The 14,469-nt window shown below is 40.1% G+C and overlaps 1 protein-coding gene across 4 annotated transcripts in view; it reads left to right on the forward strand.

Annotated features, from left to right (window-relative positions):
- LOC115210361 (dyslexia-associated protein KIAA0319-like protein) overlaps nucleotides 1-14,469 on the forward strand; it is a 128,669-nt gene that overhangs the window by 47,381 nt on the left and 66,819 nt on the right. Inside the window, exon 1 of one of the 4 annotated variants that reach the window (XM_036502324.1) lies at nucleotides 11,555-11,559. The exons of the other annotated variants lie outside the window; for them this stretch is intronic. The gene's annotated coding sequence lies outside the window, so the exon portion shown is untranslated. Of the gene's footprint in view, nucleotides 1-11,554; nucleotides 11,560-14,469 lie in introns of those variants that run through there. 4 annotated transcript variants of the gene reach the window in all.

The raw sequence follows: 14,469 nt of genomic DNA on the forward strand, positions 1-14,469 counted from the left end.
CGGGGGACCCTGTCAAAGGCTTTCTCTAAGTCAACAAAAGCCAGGTACAAGGGCTTACCTTTGGCTAGGTATTTCTCCTGCAGCTGTCTTACCAGGAATATAGCATCAGTAGTACTTTTCCCTGGCACGAACCCAAACTGCATATCATCTAAGCTAACTCTCTCTCTAATTAACTGGGCTATAACCCTCTCCGTAACCTTCATTACCTGATCCAACAGCTTGATGCCCCTGTGGTTATTTGTATCTAGGGCATCGCCTTTACCTTTGTAGCAGTTGACTATTATGCTGCTACACCAGTCATTGGGTATGACTCCTTCGTGTATCACCTGGTTAACTATACGGGTGACTATGCTATAGCCGACACTACCAGATATTTTGAGCATCTCTGCAGTAATTCCTGATGGGCCTGGGGCTTTCCCTGTCTTCATGATTCTAATTGCCTTAGCTACCACGTAACTATCAACTCGGATAGCTGGTCCCTCTGTTGGGTCAACATTCGGCAGACTCTCTTTATCCCATTCATTTTCCTCATTCAGCAACCTTTCATAGTGGCGTCTCCAAGCTTCTCTCTTTGCATCCTCATTTAGCGCAAGTGAACCATCCTCCATGCGAACACATTTCTCTCCTACCACATCTCGATTCTCTCTCACACACTGTCTTGCAACACGAAATACCTCAAGTCTTTCATCCTCACGGCGCAGGACATTGGCAAATTTTCTTTTATCTGCTTCCCCTCTGGCTAGATAGACCTGTCTCCTGGCTTCCCTTCTGGCAGTCTGATACACTTCCCTGCTACCACCGTTCTTCCAGGCCTTCCAAGCCTGTTTCTTTTGTCTAATAGCCCTATCAACAATATTGTTCCACCACCATGTTATTTTGGGTCTTAAGGGGACTTTGCACCAGCCACAGATCTGGTCAGCGGCTTTCAGCAGGTTGTCCCTCAGAAACGTCCAGTTGTCTTCTACCCCATGTGTAGCTATACCCCCTTCCACTTCGTCAAAGGCTTCAAGTAACATATCTCTAAATCTCTGTCCATTCGCAGGGTCTTTAAGCTTCCAGACCCTTCTTCTCCATGTTGGTCGTCTTCTAGTCGCCCTCTTAGTCCTGATCCTAAAGTCACTAACTACCAGTCTATGTTGTGGGGTGCATTCTTCGCCTGGGAAGGTTTTGGCATTTATAAGCAGCCTTCTTTCCCTTTTTCTGGCGAGGATGTAGTCGATTTGGCTAGTATGCCGGCCCGATCGGTAGGTGACCAGGTGGCTTGTTGGTTTCCTGAAGTTAGTGTTGCAGATCATAAGACTATTCGCATCGCAGAACTCCAGCAGCCTGGTTCCCTCCTCGTTGCGGGAACCATAACCGTAGCCTCCATGCACGCCATGGAAGCCCCCAGCATGTCGTCCAACATGCCCATTGAAATCACCAGCCACAAAGAGAAGGTCCCTGTCGTTCGTCAATGAGGTGGTCTGCAGTAGGGTGTCATAGAAACTGTCTTTCTGTCCATCGGGTAGCCCTGGCTGAGGGGCATAGGCCGATATAATGGTTGCTAATCTATTATGAAGCACTATTCTAATCTTAAGTATTCTGTCACTTACTCTGATTACCTCAATTACTCTATCTATCCATTTCTCAGCAATAAGTATACCCACGCCACCAACCCCGTCAGTGTTCCCTGCCCAGAAAATCTTGTACCTGTATATATATATATATATATATATTGTAATTGATATATCAGTCTATATTTAGTGTCTGTGGAGATAGGCAGTGGTTGTATTCTTGTCTGGAGAAGTCTTCTGTTTGGTGCTGGCAGTCTCAGTGATGTTTGACCGTCTGGGTTGCTTTAGAATGTAGCAGAATGGCCAAAACAGTTTGGTTCTTCTACATCCTGAGTCCAATTCCAACCACATTTCACGTTTCCTTTCATCCCTCCATGGTTGATAGAATTAAGTACTACTCAGTTTGACCATTTGACCATATGAGTGAAGGCAGATGGCCTAATGGTTAGGGTGTTGCACTTGGGATTGGAAGACTGTGGTTTTGCTTCCCATATTGGGTAATGCATTGTGTTCTTCAATAAAGCATTTCATTACACATTGCCCCAGTCCACTCAGCTGTAAATGAACAACAACCCTGCAGCAGACGGACTGGCATCCTGTTCAAGAGGAACATTGTGATCTTGGTTATTCATACACCGTGGGAATGGGGTGACCAGTTACATGAGTTCTAGGGCTTGAGACAATAATGTCTCAGGGTTATCTGTAATAGCTTGGAGGGGCATTCTCCTGAAGTCAGTGGGCATGACCGTCCACTCATTGACATATCTGATTAGGAAATGTCAAGCCATTGATTATTTATGGCATTTGTACAGTGTAACGAGTTATTGATTAATTGACTAATAGCTATGACCATTGCTCCTATTGTGTTCAACCGGGTTGTAAATTGGGCATTAATTTTCTTCTGTTATTGTGAAACGAGATGTGATAATATTTATTCAAATTTAAATACCATTTCATTCTTTGAAATTTTTGGCTCTTTTAATTGAGTCTCAGCTCCGTGATGTATCATCCTGTCCATTCGTTGATCTTTCTTTTTCCTTTGCTTTTTTGATGTTTGATTAACCAAAAAAAAAAACCTTCTCTGTATACAAGTATATTGGATTGAAAGCTATTTCCTCCCGCTCTCTTCCAACTCTCTTTCTCTCTGTATATGCATATATATCCTGGTTTCCCAGACCCTACTCGAACCGTCCAACCCATGCCAGCATGGAAAACGGACGTTAAACGATGATGATGACCCCCTTTGGTCATGAATGACCATGCAATTGCCCCTAGAAAGTTATCTTCCCATGTACAAGTCCAGGTAAGGTTGTTTTATGGAAGGTCAGCAGTCACCCATGCGTACCAGCCCCCCCCCCTCTCCACACCACTGATGTTATCCAAAGGATTGGCAAAGGGGCCTGATACAGCTTGACACCAGTGATGTTGCAACTCATTTCTACAGCTGAGTGAACTGGAGCAATATGAAATAAAGTGTCTGGCTGAAGAACACAACACACAGCCCGGTCTGGGAATCGAACTCACAACCTCACGATTGTAAGCTCGATGCTCTAAGCACTGAGCCATGTGCCTTCATATATACGCGCGCGCGCGCGCGCGTGTGTGTGTATAAGTATGTATGTATATGTCTGTTTAATGTTGGTTGGTGGAGGAAAAGAGTACTTGGTAGCTTGGTAGAGTTTAATATTTTCGTTGAGTTAGTCTCTTGCTACTCTGAGTCTTACATGTGAGGAGTGCTTAGGGTTTTCAGGCAAACTGTGAGACTGACTTCACCAAGATAATATGTAGCGTATTTCTTTCATGATTATATTTCTCTTCTTTTTCCTCTCCTCCCACCCTCCTTTCATCGCAGTGTAAAAAAGCAAACAGTGAAGGTGACCATATCAGTGAGCCAATCCTGTTTAACGTAAAAACAAACATACTCTAGGACTAATCAGCTGATACAGTGTTCCCTCAGGTATTAAGTGGGTTAGCTCTTATATTACCTGTATTCAGGTATTTAGGTTTTCTCATCCCTCACTTAGTCCAAGATAATTAAGCTGCTTATACAGCCCAGCCTTGGTCTATATTTAGTTAAAAATTAGTGAGAACACATTTAATGCATTAAAAAGCTAATTAGAAATTATTATTATTACAATTGGAGAAAAGACATTACTTAATGACATTATTATTAGAAACATTCTGGTGAGTAGGGGAGACAATTTTGAATATGTTTCAGTCGTAGACCTTCTTAGTGAATTGTATATTAGTTGGCAGAGAAAATTAGTTTTCTTTTAGAGAATAAATTATAAATCTGTTTTTGTAACTTGCTCTTGCCAAAGATTGAAAACTGTGTGTGCATGGATGTGTGTGTGTGTGTTCCCTTTGATACTTGCGTATTGATTGAAACAAAGTCATACACTGTTCATACAAAGCAGTCTCCTTTGTTTGCTGTCATCCATGAAAACATGTCCAGCCATTGTGCTGTTTTAATGTTCAAAAACGCAGGGGAAATGTTACCTTGCAAGGAGAGCATCCTGTAATAGAAAGTCTGCTGCAACAAGTTTTGTTTGACCTCTGGGAAAATGGATGTTTAAACAGTGATGGTGATTGAGGAAAAAGAAAATGAATGATGATGTTATCCAGGATTTTGTATCAACTGACAGAGACAGTTGTTGAGCCTCAGCCCTGAATGAAAAGACTGAGTCACTTGAATGAGATAGACGTCTTGTATATAGTATTTAAGTCTTCTTCTTGTACAGGTTTTAATTCTCATCATCATTTAACGTCCGTTTTCCATGCTGGCATGGGTTGGACAGTTTGAGTTCTGGCAAGTCAGGAGGCTGCACCAGGTTCCAATCTGTTCTGGCAATGTTTCTGCAGCTGGATGCCCTTCCTAATGCCAACCACTCCAAGAGCTTAGTGGGTGCTTTTTACGTCCCACTGGCACAGGATCCATTCAGGTGGGCTTGGTATCAATCACATTTGGATAATGCTTTTTATGTACCACTGGCATGGGAGCCAGTCAGAGGGCACTGGCATTGGCCACGTTTGAATGGTGCTTTTTACATGCCACTGGCATGGGAGCCAGTCAGGTGGCCTTGGCATCAATCTCATTCGGATGGTGCTTTTTACATACCACTGGCATGGAAGCCAGTCAGAGAGCACTGGCATTGGCCATGTTTGGATGGTGCTTTTTATGTACCACTTTTTATGTACCAATGGTAGGGCCAGTCAGGTAGCCCTACCATTGATCCACATTCAGATAGTGCTTTTTACGTACCACTGGCATGAGAAAAAATAAAATAAACGAAGAACAGATCTGCTACTTTAACAGATCTTTTGTTCAGCTGTAAAGAGCTTGTTGTGCCAGTTTCCTGGTTTCCGTGGCACAAGTGAGTGAGTGAGGTCACAACATACTCTCTAAACAGGTCATTGGTCCTTTGCAGCGTTCAAGGCCAACAATTTGGAGGGGAGGGGGGACAAGTTGATTACATCAAACCCAGTTTTCAACTGGCATTTTATCAACTCCAAAAGGATCAAAGGCAAAGTTGACCCTAGAGGGATTTGAACTCAGAACGTAAAGAGCCAGAAGAAACGCCACTATGCATTTTGTCTGATGTGCTAATGGTTCTTCCAGCTGGCTGCCTCTCTTACTGATTTGCTGAGCATTATCGATGTGGTCCCACAATTCAGTCTTACATGACATGTCATCGAAACTTTTCCTATGCAAATCCCTACAAGGGTTTTCCTATAGAACAGGGCCTTCTTTGCAGTTTATCTCATACACAAAAACTCATAGACACACTTATGTATAACACATATCATCATCAGAATATTTTTCAATATAACATTTTGTCCAAATAAATATCATCTCTGATTGTGATATTTCAAATATTTTTCCCTTCCCAAACCTTACTGTTGAAATGAATTTTCGAGATCAAAGATAGTCGAAAATATTTCTTTTTCTAAATTTTTCTCATTTCTTCTCCTAGCATTTTCTCTCTTCTTAAAGACTCTATTCTATCAATATTACCACTTTTCTATCAATATATTGATCTCTCTCTTTCTCTAATATATGGAACAATATTTTTCTTTTTCTGTTTTTTACATCTATCATATGTGGCGAGTTTTTTTTTTTTTCAAAATATAATTTTTGTAATTCTTTTTCTCACCCAATATATTGGTACGTTCCTGCTTTTGTTTTATCTTTCATTTCTCATTGTTGTTCATGGTTTTATTATTATTATTATTATAAGCAGAATAGTTGGCATGCCAGGCAAAATGTTTTGCAGCATTTTGTCCGTCTTTTTTTTAAGTTCAAATTCTGCTGGGGTTGACTTTGCTTTTCATCCTTTCAGTGTCAATAAAATAAATACCAGTTATGTACTGGGGTTGATGTAATCAACTTACCCCCTGCCCTAAAACTGGCCTTGTGCCAAAGCGTGAAACCATTATTATTATAATTATAATGAGCTGACAGAGACTCATTTAGCTCGTTAGACTAAATGTTTATGAGTATTTCTTTCAAGGCTGTATTCTACACCTGGATCCTCTTCTAGATGCCAACCCTTTCAATCATCTCTGGATTCTTCAAATTCAGTACCAGTTATGTAATAGGGTTTACTTGATCAAATATAAAACCTGGATTTATTTCAGAAGTTTGCTGTGAGATGTACCTTAATCCCTCGACTATGATGGGTGTTATGTTCCACCCCCCCCACCCCCACGTGATAACTGAAAATTCGCAGCAAAATAGAAACAGTACTGTATTGTATATTTTTTATTAATATTTATATAATTTGTGTATATTTATTTTATTATAAATGCAAAACAACACCACGAAGGAATCGATGTGAGCTTGAATAATAAACCACGATATGGCAGGGGATTACTGTCCAGAAAAACGAAGACATTACAATGGGCACAGGCATGGCAGCTGTGTGGTTTTAGAAGCTCGTTTTGCATCCATATGGTTTTGGATCCAGTCCCACAGCACAGCACCTTGGCCAAGTGTCTTCTGCTATAGACCTGGGCTAACTAATGCCATGTGAATGGATTTTGTAGACAGAAACTGTTTGTCACCACAACACTGCTTAGCAATCACGTTGGGTTATTTACATTCTTGTAACTGAGTGGTTTGGCAAAAGAGACTGATAAAATACTCTCTTTTACTTGTTTCAGTCATTTGACTGCGGCCATGCTGGAGCACCACCCTTAGTCGGCCAAATCGACCCCAGGACTTATTCTTTGTAAGCCTTGTACTTATTCTATCAGTCTCTTTTGCTGAACTGCTAAGTTACGGGGACATAAACACACCAGCATTGGTTGTCAAGCAATGTTGGGGGACAAACACAGACACACAAACACATACACACACACACACATGTGTATACATATATACGACGGGCTTCTTTCAGTTTCCGTCTACCAAATCCATTCACAAGGCTTTGGTTGGCCCGAGACTATAGTAAAAGGCACTTGGCCAAGGTGCCACGCAGTGGACTGAACCCAGAACCATGTGATTGGTAAGCAAACTTCTTACCACACAGCCACTCCTGCGTCTACAAAATAAGTACAAAGCTTTAAAAAAAATGCTAGGGTTGATTTGTTTGACTAAAATTCAAAGTGGTGCCCCAGTGAGTGAAACACAGCACATATTACAACAACACCTTACAACCTCTGCTCAACTCGTCTGACCAGATTTTTCAAATAGCTAACGCATTTAAATACTGCCCTAGTTAAAAAAAAAAAAAACATGCATTACTGCATTAAACTTCGTTTTCTTAACAGTTTTATCGTTTCAATTATCTGAAGCAATTTATTTCCATTTCTTTGTTGAAATATTGAAATTTCTTCAAATTTTCTTTCTCTTTAAAGGTCTGAAAAAATTTTGCTTAAAATCATTTTCCTTCAATTTTCTTTGCATCAGGAAATCTCGTAAAATCTATTTAACAAATGTCTTCACTGTTGTGGAGGAGTGTCTTCTATCTCAATACAGACAACCTTAATGAAATGAAATACAAATAAAAATAAAATCCAACCCACACACAAGTACGGCCAGGCCTAGTTTAGAGCAACCATTTTTTTTCCTTTTTAATCTATGGATCCTCTTGATTACTCTTTTATTCTGCGAGACCCTTAGAGCCTTTCTGTGTTTTAAAAATCCTATTAAATTTTCATTATTGAATATTATTAGGAATTGTATTAAAGAAATTGTTAAAATATTTGGTGCATTGTAGAATTATAAGCAAGTTATTTGCTCCTAAATTTTAACACCAAAATCTTATATGAACCCCTAAGGGTTGCATGGACCCCTGAGGGTCATATGAGCATCCCAAGGGTTGTATGGGCCCTGGTTGAGAACTACTGGGTTTGAAAGCATTTGGGTTTGATTCCACTGCTTTTTAGGCAAGTGTCTGCTGCTCCTGTCACAGACTGATCAATGGTGTGTGAGAATATGTGTTAGATGGTAACTGTGCAGAAGCCTATTCTGTGTGTATGTGTGTGTGTGGTAAGAAGTTTGCTTCCCAACCATTTGGTTCCAGGTTCAGTCCCACTGCATAGCACTTTGGGCAGATGTCTCCTATTATAGCCTTGGGCTGACCAAAACCTTGTGAGCGAATTTGGTAGATGGAAACTGAAAGAAGCCCATCAGGTGTGTGTATTGTCCACTACTTGACAACCGGTGTTGGTTTAATTACATCCCTGTAACTTAGCAGTTCTACATACGAGACGAATAGAATAAGTCTCAAGATTTACCAGAGAAAAACAAAAGGTACTGGGGTGATTCATTTGATTAAAATGAATCAAGATAGTGCCCCAGCATGGCCACAGTCCAGTGATTGAAGCAAATGAAAAATACGTGTGTGTGTGTGTGTGTGTGTCACCTTGTTTTCACATCACATGATTGTTGTCAACAAATTCAAAGAATGACCAGCAGCAAGAGCTTTTTCATTCTATGATGTGCTTACACTCTCTACCATATTGTGTGTGTGTGTTGAGCAACTTATTATTATTTAGCTATGTGTTTGTATTCTTTATTATTAATGTGTGTTCTTTACGTGTGTGTGTGCATTTAGTGACCTGTTTGCGGCTGGTGGTGGTGTATATATAAGTTAATGCTTGTTCGGTGTTTTGTGTGTCAAGTTCAACTTAATTTATGAGTATTTCTGTGTGTTTAAGTTGCCTACTCTGTGTGTATGCATGCATACTATGTAACTTAGTGTGTATGTGTGTGTATATATATATATATTTATTTATACTGGAGTAAACACATAAATGTGAAACAAGGTGTAAAAAAAGAGTACTCAAAAACCAGTGGTAGAGTAATATGCTTTATTTAAAGCAGCAGAAAATTCTACAAAACCTGTTACTCTGAGTTTCGTGTTGCCGTTCATCAGACAGTTTTTGCTAGAATATTGGTTCTATTCTAGCAAAAACTGTCCAATGAACGGCAACACGAAACTCAGAGTAACAGGTTTTGTAGAATTTTCTGCTGCTTTAAATAAAGTATATTTATATATATATATGTGTGTGTGTGTGCATGCTAAGTTACATATATCTGTGTGTGTCTATGTGTGTATACTGGAAAACAAAAACATATTTCTCATGATTCCTTACTCTTCTCACCATCCCCTACAACTTGTACATTATTCTCTCCCCCCCCCCAGTGCCCGATCATAATATTTCTAAATCTGTCTCATGGAATGTCCTCCATGGTTTATGCTGCATTAACTCTCATGCAGGCGAATGCACCTCACACGCTGCATTTCTTGCAGTCTCTATTGATTTCTCTCGTCACCTGTGTTGGTCTTATTCACTTCACTTTGGGAATAATCAAGACTCTAGCGTACCTGTTGGGTTTTTCTCCTTTGACAACCGTATAGGAATAACCTACCTGTCTTGTGTGTTTGCGCATGTGGTTAGGTGGTTAAGAAGTTCAATCCCATTGTGTGGTACCTGAGGCTTGTCTTTGCCTACAACCTTCAATCAACTCAAGCTTTAGGAATGGAAACGGGTAGAAGGAAACGATGTACAGCGCAGGAGTGGCTGTGTGGTAAGTAGCTTGCTTACCAACCACATGGTTCCGGGTTCATTCCCACTGCGTGGCACCTTGGGCAAGTGTCTTCTACTATAGCCTATGGCCGAACAAAGCCTTGTGAGTGGATTCGGTAGACGGAAACTGAAAGAAGCCTGTCGTATATATGTATATATATATATGTGCGTGTGTGTTTGTGTGTCTGTGTTTGTCCCCCTAGTATTGCTTGACAACCGTTGCTGGTGTGTTTATGTCCCCATCACTTAGCGGTTCGGCAAAAGAGATCGATAGAATAAGTACTGGGCTTACAAAGAATAAGTCCTGGGGTTGAGTTGCTCGACTAAAGGTGGTGCTCCAGCATGGCTGCAGTCAAATGACTGAAACAAGTAAAAGAGAATTTGGAAAGCTGGCTTTGTCCACCTTGTCATACTGATTGGGCATTAGGAATATGCTGTGGGTCTTCTGGATTATTCCTCACTGAAGCCAGTGGTGGAACCACGGAACCTTTGTGTGTTTGTGTGAGTTTGTATGAGGTTGTTTGTTTATGTGTGTGTTGATCTATTCGTGTGTGTAGGTAAGAGCTGTAAAGTCACCATCAGCTTTCCCAGGTCAGATGGAATTGGTTAAGTAGATTTTGTTATGGCTGGATGCCCTTCCTGTCACCAACATGTCACCTGTTTCCAAGCAAGGTAATATTTCTTCATGAACAGACGCTTTTTTCATGGAAGATTAGAAATGAACAACACTGCTTGTGTGATGGGGATGCTCATTTACAACCACAATATCAAGACAAGTATAAATACACATACATGTGCACCCATAAGCATTTGCACACATGACAGGATTCTTTCAGTTTCCATGTGTCCAAATTCATTCACAAGGCATTGGTCAGACTGGGATTATTAGCAGGAGACACATGGCCAAGGTGCTGTGTAGTGGGGTGGGGGAGATAAAATTCCATAACCTTCTTCTTCTTTCTTCTTTATGCCTTTAGCCCTCCAACGCAGAGTATAGGCCACTTATAGTTGAATTCCATGTCGCATAATTTTCCACTTCTGTACTTATACTCTGCCATGAATGTCCCCCTCTCTCTAGTTCCTTTTGTGTTGATCTCCACCACGAGTTCTTAGGCCTACCTCTCCTTCTATATCCATCCGGTTTCCACTGTAAAGCACTTTTCTCTACATTTGGTGTGTCTTTTCTAATTGTGCTACCAATCCGCTTTCACTTTTTCTTAAATATTTGCTCCCTAATCGAAACTTGATTTGTTCTTTGCCATAGCTCCATATTGCTTCTGTGTTCGGGCCATCTAATTTTAAGTTTACTACGCAAGCATCTGTTGATGAATGATTGTATTTGTTTATTTGACTTAACTGTTGTTCACCATGTCTCAGCCCCATACAATAACACCGCTTTTACGTTAGTGTTAAAAATTCTTATTTTGTTCTTTATTGAAATTACACTTGCGCTCCATACTTTTTTTAACATAACCTTCACTGAGGTCAATTTATTTTCCTTCTCCTGAACTCAATAAGAATATCCATCCATCACTGGAGACAACTGGTTCTGAATAATAACAAAAAATGATGACACCCAACCATTCGACTGATGCATGACACTTGCTGGCAGATCTAACATACTCTGCATGGAATGACTCTGATTCCAGGTCTGTTTGATAGAAAGGGGGTCTGGGTCAAAACCACCACATGGTAGAGACCATTCTACCATTTACTTATAGCCATTATAAAAAAATAGATATAGCTGTCAAATCTCCCTTTTAACCCTTTCGTTACCATATTTCTGTTGAGATGCTCTGTCAGGTTTCTTTCAATTACTTTAAATATAACAAAGAATTTAGTAAAATAACTTTATCATTCATCTAGGGTTAGGAATATAAATTGTGACTAAGGTTTGGTGGAAGATTTTAATTGAAAACTTTTGAAAACAAGACATTTGTACTGCAGAGCCAGAGCTGGTTTCAGCCAGGTTGGTATCGAAAGGGTTAATTCCATGAAAAAGAAAAGCAAGGACGCAAATAATATACTCCAAGATGCTCTGTGCGAATAAGAAAGTAGGAATGGTCATGTCTGGAACACCTTTGTTTCATGTTGTGTGTGATCAAGGAAAACAAACTACAGTTCTTCATAATACAACACATGCTTGGTTTAACACACAAGTTGCCATTTCAAAGTGCTACCCTTTACTAAAAGACTAAAGTTGACTGTTTTAATCAGCCATCTTACTCTTTTATTTTCCATTTTTCTTTTAGTTTCCGTTTCATTCTCTCTCCTCTCTCTCTCTCTCTTCCTCTTTAAGTGTGAATGAAATATTAACAGTTGTTATTGGTTGGGAATAATTACTTGAGAGTTTTAACACTAGGCTGAGTTTGTTGTTGTTTGGATGGGTGGGGAGATAATGCGTGTGAGGAGTTGGAGAAACAGTAGAAAGAGAAAGTTGAGACTGAAGAGGAAAAAGGAGAATGGGGGAGGGGGAATGATAAAACAGTTAATAGCAAAGTGGGGTGAGAACAGAATTGAAATTTATTCCTTAATAACTCTAAAATGCTAATGAAGGTCTTAGGTGGTAAGGTTATATGAAGTTGCTAGTGTGTGTGTGTGTGTGTGTTCGAAATGAAGTAAAGTAAAATTACTGTTGTTAAGTTATTTAATATTCCTAAAAAGTTCAAAGGTTAAATAGTCTGACCTCTGATGCCACCACCTCTGCACCTATTGTCTTCCAGGGCACCTACACGCCACCATTTTGCCATTCTTCATTCAGTTTCACTTGTCTCACTTCAGATTCAGTTGTCGGGGTTTTTCCCCCCTTTTCTTCTTGGCACTCCATCAGCGTGTTGCCTGAAAAGGGGTGAAATTTATTCAAATTTCAAAAACGATCAACAAAAGTTGGAGAGGAAGAACAGAGTTAAAAAGAAAAACTCCATAAAACACTACAATAAAAATATTTTTTTGTGTTAATTTCGAATAATATTGGGAAAGATTAAAGTAAATGAAAAAGAGACTGCTTACCAACCACATGGTCCCAGGTTCAGTCCCACTCTGTGGCACCTTCGGCAATTGTATTCTACTGTAGCCTCAGGCTGACCAAAGCCTTGTGAGTGGATTTGGTAGACAGAAACTGGAAGATGCCTGTCATATGTATACATGTATGTATATGTTTGTGTGTCTATGTTTGTCCCTGCTAACCGCTTGACAACCAATGCTGGTGTGTTTACGTCCCCGTAATTTAGTGGTTTGGCAAAAGAGACTGATAGAATAAGTACTAGGCTTACAAAGAATAAATCCTGGGGTTGATTTGCTCGACTAAAGGTGGTGCTCCAGCATGGCCACAGTCAAATGACCGAAACAAATACAAAGAATATATATATATATATGTATAATAAATATTAGGGAATAAATCCAAATTTACAGGGAAAAAAATCAGATTTAGGATTAAATCCAATTTTATAGTAAAATATTATATAATATTAATTAGACAAAACCACTATTTTGCAAAACAAACAAGGAAAGACTTAATCAATACATAAAATTTTAATAAAAAGTAAAAAAACCGCCACTATGCATATGTGGGTGCAAACGAGTTAAATATGCAAACAACGAGAGAAAAAATGGAAAACAGAACAAGTAACACAGAGAATGGCCCTTCATCAGTTGTTGGCTGTCTAGCTACTCTTCATTTCGAGTGTTCAACAACAGTATGGGTCTTTGAAGACAGTTGCTCCCATAAATTCCAAAATAAAATTTTGGATTTATGGAGAGTCAAAGTTGGGAACAAAAACAGGACAGTGGAGACGTGTGTGAAGTGGTGAGCTGGCAGAATCGTTACCACACTGGGCAAAATGCTTTGTGGAATTTTGTGTGTCTTTACATTCTGAGTCCCAGTTCTGCCAATGGTGGAATTGCTGGCCTTGGGACAAAATTTGAAACCAGCCAAACCATCTAACCCATGCCAGCATGAAAAATAGACTCTAAATGATAATGATGATACATAGCTTTGGGTCGACCAAAGTCTTGTGGGTTTGGTAGACAAAAACTGAAAGAAGCCCACTGTATATATTTATATGTGTGTGTATGTGTTTGTCCCCCCACCCCACCATGGCTTGACAACTTATACTGATACTGGTGTGTTTATGTTCCTGTAACTTAGCGGTTTGGCAAAAGAGACCAATGGAATAAGTACTAGACTTACGAGGTTGATTTGTTCAGCTAAAACCATTCAAGGTGGTGCTCCAGCATGACCATAGTAAAATGACTGAAACAAGTAAAAGAACAAAAGAAAATATATATATATATATATATATATATACACACACACACACACACACACAATTCTTGTGATCATCATTGAACTTCTGTTTTCCATGCTGGCATGGGTTAGATGGTTTGACCAGGGTTGGCCAGCAGGAGAGCTGCATCAGGCACTGGTCTGATTTGGCTTGGTTTCCGTGACTGGATGCCTTTCCCAAATGCCAACCACTTTGCTGAATGTGGTGGGAGTGTTTTATGTCGCATCAGCACAGATGCCCTTATTTGGTGTGCAGTGGCACAGGTACTATCATGTGGGGCCAGCACGAGTGCTTTTGACATGGCACCAGCATAAGTCTCTTGCAGGCTGTTCTTCTTCAGCAGGAGGAGCGGCATTAACAACTCTGCTGTGGAGGTGGGGGTCGGTCTTGTGTACAGCAAAGCACCAGTCCTTTGTCATCTCCTCCATTAAGCTATATATATATATATATATACACACACACACACACACACACAATTCTTGTGATCATCATTGAACTTCTGTTTTCCATGCTGGCATGGGTTAGATGGTTTGACCAGGGTTGGCCAGCAGGAGAGCTGCATCAGGCACTGGTCTGATTTGGCTTGGTTTCCG

The sequence above is a fragment of the Octopus sinensis genome, linkage group LG4 (assembly GCF_006345805.1).
Source record: "Octopus sinensis linkage group LG4, ASM634580v1, whole genome shotgun sequence".
Lineage (NCBI taxonomy): Eukaryota > Metazoa > Mollusca > Cephalopoda > Octopoda > Octopodidae > Octopus > Octopus sinensis.